At 40.8% G+C, this 8861-nt stretch overlaps 1 long non-coding RNA gene across 2 annotated transcripts; it reads left to right on the top strand.

Moving 5' to 3' along the window:
• The first annotated feature begins 744 nt into the window (after positions 1-744).
• LOC117677356 (uncharacterized) lies at positions 745-5532 on the top strand. 2 transcript variants are annotated; one of them, XR_015732875.1, is made up of 4 exons: positions 745-865; positions 2339-2430; positions 3471-3548; positions 5038-5532. It is a non-coding gene; the product is annotated as an uncharacterized LOC117677356 (long non-coding RNA). The 2 variants fall into 2 exon arrangements; XR_004594769.2 differs by lacking the exon at positions 2339-2430 and adding an exon at positions 2233-2285.
• Positions 5533-8861: the final 3329 nt, after the last annotated feature.

Genomic DNA, 8861 nt, shown 5'->3' with positions numbered 1-8861 from the left:
CATTCTGACTAGCTTTCCATAATCCACTGGAAATGAAATACCCAGATTTCACTGAATCAGAATTCTGGAGAGAATTTGTTTTAATCTCTAGACCAGGGGTGAAATCCAGCAGGTTCTGACAGGTTGTGGAGAACCAGTAGTGGAAATTTTGAACAGTTCAGAGAACCGGTAGCGGACATTTTGAGTAGTTCGGAGAACCAGCAAATACCACCTCTGGCTGGCCCCAGAGTGAGATGGGAATGGAGATTTTGCAGTATCCTTCCCCCAGGAGTGGGGAGGGAATGGGGATTTTGCAGTGTCCTTCTCCTGCCACGCCCACCAAGTCATGCCCACAGAACCGGTAGTAAAAAATATTAGATTTCACCACTGCTCTAGACTTAGTGTTGTGGTTTGATGAGATAGATGAGATCTCTAATAGAGAATGATCAGTGTATCACCATCATTGTTTAGGCTGACGCTGTTAAAAATAAAAGAGTGCAAATCTGTGAAATTCAAGCATTGAAAAGGAAGAAATTCATCTACTTCGATGTCTACATAAAAGAACGACATGCAAAAAACAGTTTGGAGAGTATTTATTTCATTAGTTATTTTTTGTCTCGAACCACACTGAGGAACGCTTTGCAGTTGTATGAGTCCCCGTTTTTGCATCATCTTGGAGTTATTGTACTGGAAGTTAGATTCACATTCTCTATCTATCCATTCTTGTTTAGAAGGATCCATAATGTGATAACAAAGAAGACTATTTTTTAAAAAAAAATTCTAATCAGCAGGAACAAAAATTTGAATCCATGGGCCCAGTGAAGAATTTAACCTCTGGTTTTAACTGATGGAGGTCTAGTGACTGATGAACAGTTTTGGCTCCAAGGTAAGCTAAGATTCTTGAAGTCTAAGAAAATCTAGATGTACATACACAGTATAATACTGAGTGTGCCCTGCAGGAGTTTCTTTTTTTAAATCCCTGTGGGCAGGGAAACCCAGTTTCCAGCAGGATTTGACATGATGAAATAAAATACAATTCTCCACTTTTTAGCCAGGATTCCCATGTGAATTACTGAAAGAGAAAATCTCTTATTTGTGGAGGTTTTATGGTTACATATACTAAGTCATTTGTTTGTTGGGATGTCAGCTGGGAAAGGAAGGTTGTACTATGGCCCTGATGAAAATTGAACTCTGCTGCCAGAATTTTTTTTTTTTTTTTTTAAATAGACATAACAGCATGCTGTGCAATCTACATAACATTTACTTAGTTCATAAACGGGAACATTGTGCACTGGTGATTTGAAAGTAGGGATATCGGCCAGCACAAGTGGCAACGCCAGTTGGAAATGTATCAAGTCATCAGATAACAGTTTTGTAGTACTCTGGACCAGGGGTGAAATCCAGCAGGTTCTGACAAGTTCTGGAGAACCGGTAGCGGAAATTTTGAGCAGTTCGGAGAACCGTCAAATACCACCTCTGGCTGGCCCCAGAGTGGGGTGGGAATGGAAATTTTGCAGTATCCTTCCCCTGCCATGCCCACCAAGCCACACCACGCCCACCAAGCCACGCCCACAGAACTGGTAGTAAAAAAAAATTGAATTCTACCACTGCTCTGGACAGCTCTGAAAAACTAGATTAGAACTGATGCAAATAAAGAGGATTAAATATCTCATGTGATCTATTTCTTAGATAGCTCATTAGAGGTCCAGCTAAACTAGCCAAGAGTCAAAGATTGTGGAAACTATCATTTTTGTAGGGTAAGAGGTTGCCTATTCCTATTCTACTGAGTACAGGCAATCCTCCTCGCAACCACAGCGGGGACTAGAACTTCCCTTGCTAAGTGAAGCTGTTGTTAAGTGAGCTGCGTCCATTTTTTTTTTGCTGCGTTGATTAAACAAATCCCCACAGTAGTTAATGGAGTTGCATTATCATTAAAAGTTCCCCATTGACTTTGTTTGCTGGCTGGGAAGATTGCAAATGGTGATCATATGACCCTAAATTGCTGCAATTGTCATAATAAATGCCAATTGCCAAGGGCCAGGATTTTGATCACGTGACCATGGGGGACACTGCAATGGTCATAAATGTGAGGACCAATCATTAATCACTTTTTCCAGCAACATTGTGACTTTGACTAATTGAATGGTCGTAAGTCAAGAACTACCCGTCTAGTGTAGAAGAGTGAGACGTTCTTTTTGTGCCTTTGTATAAATTAAATCAATCTCTAGATCATTGATATCTATACATTTGTAGATATTTTCTGAAATAAAGGAATGGAAGAATGGAGCAACCCAAATTTATTACTGGTATGTTCACCTTTTTTTTTTTTTAAATTTTAACTCTCGTTTATGCCTAGTAGCACCGGCCAGAAAATATAAGAATTGTACTGTGAAAAATCTGAAAAGCATCAGTTTGCATTCCTGCCGTAAACAATTTTGGGGCAAAACACATGTGAGTTGAATTTGAAAACAGCTCTCTGATATGTCCCTAAAACCATTTCTATCCCTGCTCCCTTTCCTTCAGGCTTCACTTTTCTTTTCCATACATTTGTCCTTCCCTGCTTTTTACCCTCCTTCTCATGCATTGCCTGCCATCCCCAATTCTTACAGAAGTTGGTTTTTTTTCTCATTGGGTATTTTTATTGACTTTTGCTCTCTGATCTTTTGTTGTGGTTTGCTTTGCCGCTCTCTCACCAACCCTTCCCTGGGAGCCTCGGTATCCTTTTACTGCTTAATACTTCTGCTTTTATTCTGCCTTCTCTCCTCCCCCCCCCCCCCGCCCCCAACAGACCTCACCAGCTTCTCACTAAACTATGTTTCTCCCCATTTCTTTTTAGCTATACTACCGTTATGAATATTAATGACCTCCTGTAAGGGCTATTATTTATGGCAGAAAAGACTGTCCTTTGATCTGTGGCTTTTTCTCCAGTACGTTAGGATGTCTGCAACTACAGCTGGCATTCCTTTTATCTTTGCATAAGTCTCCTTCTCTTCTCTCATTTCCATCTTTTCTTTTTACACTGTAGGTTTCATATACACATACAGATACAGAGAGAGGGAGGGAGGGAGGGAGGGAGGGAGGGAGAGAGAGACATTCTTTATCAGGCAATCTTCCTAAGCATGGCACCCATATGGTGATTTCTATCCTTCAGACTGTTTCTGCCGAATCCCTAAAGGCACAAAACTATTCAGGTAGTGATGGTGGTGTGTAATTTGTTTTGTACTCAAGAATTCCTGCCATGCCCATATGTATTTAGACCACAGGCAAACCAAGTTGTCATAGAAACAAAGCATTTCATGAATAAATCAATCCATAACAAACTTGTAAACTTGAGAGGGACCACTGCATTTTAGCACGGAATCTTTTACATCCATAAATTAATAATGTTTTATAGCGAGCCATACATGGCATTACCCTTCTGCGTTTGTTTTGTCTCATTCTTTATTATTCTCTGGCCCTGTTCTAACTTTTTTTGCTTTTATATCCCATAGATCAATCTGTCAAGTGAAACAATAAAATCAAAACTGGTCTGATCAAGCAGGGCAAGATTTTTCCACCTCTCTTTCTTGGTGAGATTTTATGAGGAGGGAGGTTTGGTCTGATGTTAAAAACCAGGGGAATTTTTTTTTTAAACTTCCAACCACTCCTTAGAGTTCCAACTGTCACCGTGCCCCCATAGTCACATGACAAAAAATTTGGGCTGGCCCCAGTGGTGGGATTCAGCCAGTTTGCACCAGTTTGGGCGAACCAGTGGTTAAATTCCACCGCCCCCCCCCCCCACTATCAAAGTGGATCCTAGGTGCTGCACTGCACTACAATGGAGAAATGGGCAATGGGGCAGCTGGCACAAGGAAAGGAGAAGGCCGCATTCCCACTTTCTTCTCCCTGCTCCTCCTCCTTCCCTCATGCCAGTTGCTCTATTTGCCATTTCTCCATTGCAGTGCAGTGCTCATGATCCACTTTAATAGCACGGGAGTGGGGTGTAATTTAACAACCGGTTCACCCAGGGTCAGGTTGGCCATTGCAGGAGGCTCATCCCACATGTGCATTGGAGCTTGAGGACGGGGATGGGCCATGCCTCCCATGACAGCCAACCAGATCCTGGGGAAACTGATTGTTAAATTATTTGAACCCCACCACTGGTTGGCCCACATTTACAACACCCCTCTTGCCACACACACACACACACACACACACACACACACACACACACCCTACTGTCCCTTCCAGTGATCTTCTTTATCATTTTCTTTACCTCAGAAGAAGCAGAAATCTCAGGAAAGCCAGTGAGTGAGAACTATGGGCGGGGAAATGGTGCTGCAGGAAGGCACTAGGGAACATGGAGCTTGAGGCAATATGGGGCTTGCTGAGGCCTAGGGATTAACGGTGTCGCAGGGCTTGCAGCTGGCCTGTATAGGGCTTGCTATGGCATGGTGTTTGAGGTAGCTCCCTAGGGCCAACCCACAGCAACTGCCCCCTGGCCCATAGCCCTCACCCACTACTCTGCTTGCCTGGGACTCTTTTTTCTTCCCAGGTAGTGGTCATGCAGGGGTGGGTGCTACTTACCTTTACTACTGGTTCGCATCATGCCCGCATGCGCAGATAACTTCTAATGACATCCGGGTCAGTGGGCGGAGCCTCCCACCAGTTTTACTACCGGTTCTTGCAAACCGGTCTGAACCGGGGGCAACCCATCACTGTGGTCATGTGAGACTATCACTCAATGACCCACGTTGATCTCAAGGTTTTACAATGACAACTGGGACTGCTGGCATTTCAGTTACTAAGCAATGTAGTTGTGTGATGTTGTACTTTACAACTGCATCCCTTAATAATGGACATCCCAGTCTCGAATGCTGTCATAATCCAAGGACTACCTATATAAGAAGTTGCCATTCTAAGAGTTAAAACATTATTAGAAAGCAAATCTTGGAGCACATTTGGAGCTTTTCTCATCACCAATTCTACTATATATATAGAAGAAAAAATAAAAAAACATTTCTAAATTGTTGGCTAGTGTAATGCATAACTGAATATGATTCCTTTTTTTTTTTTAAGGCAGAGGTCTCCGAAGTCTTCAGCAGATCATAAGGTTTTAGATGATTCATCAACCCCAAACATTCATTATATGAAAATAATGTAATAAATACTAGTTCAACTAATAGTACTATGAATAATAAGAATACTATTAACAAAAGACCCTTGGATAGTTCCATTGACATGTGTGGATTGATATTTATCACTTTGGGGGACCCTGTTTTCAGGGCACACAGTTGTATCAGTGGTGACTTTTTTTGACCATCTACAATCAAACTGATGGACAAGTAAATGTTTTAGAATTGTACTAAAATTCTCATAGGACCATACCTGTGGTGGGTTTCAAAACTTTTTACTACCTAAGGTAAACTGATTTGAGGATAAGGGTCAAAGGATTAAAATTAGATAAAATGTTGTTTTATAAAATACAATAAAAATGGAGTGGTATTGAATTGAAACTAAGAATAAATGGTGATAAAATTGTAAGGTAAACACTTAATAAGAGGTTAGAATATTGTAAAAATTATTTTGATATGACTTGTATGAGATATAAGGTAAAGAAGAATGAAGATATGTTTAAAATTGTTATGCAGATGTAAAAATGAGTGAAAGTGAATTTGAAACTAATTTTGGATAGATATAATGGATTTATATAGATGAAAATGTGAAATTTGAGGTAAAATTGTTTTTTTTCTTAAGTTTTGAATTTCTTTTTTATCTTCTTCTTTTTTCTTTTTTTGTTTACTTATAAAAGATGTAATGGAAATTGTGAATTGAGCTTGTGAAAGGAATGTAAGCATGGTAACCATCTATGACCGGATTGAGATTTTTGCTCTTGAAAGTTATGTTTTTATGTTTAAATTTGAAAAAATAAATAAAAAATATTTACAAAAAAAAAAAAAAACTTTTTACTACCGGTCCTGTGGGTGTGGCTTGGTGGGCATGGCATGGCTTGGTGGGCGTGGCTTGGTGGGCATGGCAGGAGAAGGATACTGTAAAATCTCCATTCCCACCCCACTCCAGGGGAAGGATACTACAAAATCCCCATTTCCTCCCAATCAGCTGGGACTTGGGAGGCAGAGAATAGATGGGGGCGGGGCCAGTCAAAATTTTTACTACCGATTCTCCAAACTACTCAAAATTTCCACTACCAGTTCTTCAGAACTGGTCAGAACCTGCTGAAACCCACCTCTGGACCCTACAGTTCTTATCTCAATTACAAGAGGCTAGGAGGTTGATGAGATTAACTTCACTTTTATTATACAGTCCTCTGTTGAGCAGTCCCTATAACGTCTGGATTTCCCATATGTCAATTAAATTACAAGAGAAAAAAAATATGCGGGAACTTTCTCCATGAAAGTCTTCCATGTAGGAATTATGGTCTGCCAGGAGAAAAGTGGCAAAAGTGTCCACCCTTCCCCCAGGAATAAATGGCAATTGGTCATGACTGATCACAGCTACATCTAACTTGATTCCCCCCCTCCCCAAATGAGTACATATTTGGGGGTTAAACCTACTTAGACTGACCAGGGGATGGCTTGGCGTTGGTTCCAAACCTTGTTGCTGGAGCAAACAAAGCCATTGTAAATTCCAGGAGGCTGCATTGACTACATCTCAGTGCTTGGTACTTGCTTGCAACCTACTTTGTCTACATAGGTAGACATGATGGGTAAATTAGTACTTTTTAAGAAACAGAAGCTCCTACCAAAGATATCTCAAACACTATATAATTAGACTAGGGGTGGAGAAGCTCTTGTAGTTGCTTTCACAAAGGCAGGAACATTATTTTTAAAATAGCAATCGGGGAATGTTTTCTCTGTCTCTCAGAATAAATCCATTTGAGTGATTGGAAAAGAAATAACTTTCATCAGCTAATATGCGATGTTAAATATTCTTCATTTTTTAAACAGCCTCCACTACGTGGTAAAATGTGTTAGCAGTGCAACTCCAGAAGGCATAAGCCCCATGCTGGCTGGGAATTCTGCTATCTCAAATGATGTAGGAGAAGAGCAGACAGACACTGGGGGAAGAGTCAAAAGAGTAATCAGCCTAGAGTTGTTACATTCCCACATTCCTACATTCCCAAGAAGTCTAAGTCCAACCCCTTTTTAACTGATTCTTATCTAGCACCAATTTAATGCTGTTTGTTAACTAGATTCTTACATATAGGCATGAGCAATAAATTATCTTATTTATTTATTTATTTATTTATTTATTTATTTATTTTATTTTATTTGTATACCGCCCTTCTCCAACAGGACTCAGGGCTGTGAACAGCCATGGTAAAACATAACATATAAAATTTAAAAGCAATTTAAAAACATTAAATAATTTGGCTATCCAATTAAAACAACCCGGGTTAAAACAATTCCAAATTAAAATTGAAGGGATGGGATCAAGGTAGCCCGGCTAGGTGAAAAAGATGTGTTTTCAGGGCCCGACGAAAAGTCCGGAGGTCTGGTATCGTGCGTATCTCTGGGGGCAGGTTGTTCCAGTTCTTAACCAGAACTTAATGTGTGGTCCCGATTCTTCACGCCTAACAAATAATCTGGAAAGCATCAGGATCTGGAAGGATGAATTAAATCTATTCTGACAAACAAAGAAAGAAAGAGCTAAATGTAGATTAGTTCACACCTCTGTCTCATCCAAACTTTTTTCTGCCATTCCAAGCTCATAATTTTCTCTCTCTTTAAGCAGGGGTGGTATTCGCTTATCTTCGCTACCAGTTCGCAAATGTGAGCATGCGCGCACATGCGCAGGGCCTTCCGTGCATGCGCAGAGTGTAAAAAATGGGACGTGATGGCATCCAGGCGGGTGGGCGGAGCCTCCCGCTACTGGTTCGCCCGAACCAGATTTAACCAGCTGAATAACACCATTGCCTTTAAGGATATGCTAGACCAGGGGTCTGCAACCTTAAACACTCAAAGAGCTATTTGGACCCATTTCCCACAGAAAAGAAAACACCGGGAGCCACAAAACCCCTCTCATGCCTGACTTTTTCTTGAGTAGCCACAAAACTAGCATATGTAGTTGAATTAAATGTTCTGTTTTCTTCTGAAATTTTTCTTGGATTTATCCCTGGTTGGCCTACTGGGGGTTGAAAAGCTCAATAAATCACGTGCTGGCGGGTGTCACACATTGGCGCTTGTGACGCATATTTTGAATGACAGGGAGCCACAGCAGAGGGATGAAAGAGCCATATGAGGCTCCAGAGCCGCAGGTTGCTGACCCCTGTGCTAGACAAACTAATATAGTCTTGCCCATCAATTTCCTGGAATCACTCAGGTAGCATTGCTGAATAAAACCAAGGAAGACCTGGAGAGCAGGTCTTCCTTGGTTTTTAAAAATAAAAATAATAAAAAAATAAAAAAAAATCCCTGCATATTCACGATTCTGAATTCAAGTTCAGCCTCCCCCCCCCACACACACACACTTTTCAATCTAGGATGTAAATTACACTAATTGTAAAGAAGGACGAGGATGAGCTAGAAATGCAATAACTGATGCCTCAAAGCTCTTGGCTATTAAAAACCTTAAGTCCAAGGAATAACTTAATGAGCATCACTTGTTGCATAACCCAAAATCATCTTTTACATCCGCTGGTTAAGGTTGTCTTGATACAATTCCCACTTTTGGCTTCTTCCTCTTTTTTCCTCTGCTGCTTGTCAGATTGCATTAAAACCAACATGTGTTCCTGGAAACATACATATTTTCCACCAGTAGCATTTTGTTCTCCTGCATAATTAACAGTGGCTGCTGACTAATCTCCCCACAGCGAAATGTGCACCTCATCCAAGGAGAACATTTCCCCTGGGAATGCCAAATGCAAAATGTAATTGCAGCAT

This window comes from Pantherophis guttatus, chromosome 3, assembly GCF_059756535.1.
Source record: "Pantherophis guttatus breed Tessera chromosome 3, ASM5975653v1, whole genome shotgun sequence".
NCBI classification, from domain to species: domain Eukaryota; kingdom Metazoa; phylum Chordata; class Lepidosauria; order Squamata; family Colubridae; genus Pantherophis; species Pantherophis guttatus.
Note: the sequence above shows the minus strand (reverse complement) of the source record. Positions and strands in the feature narration are given on the sequence as shown.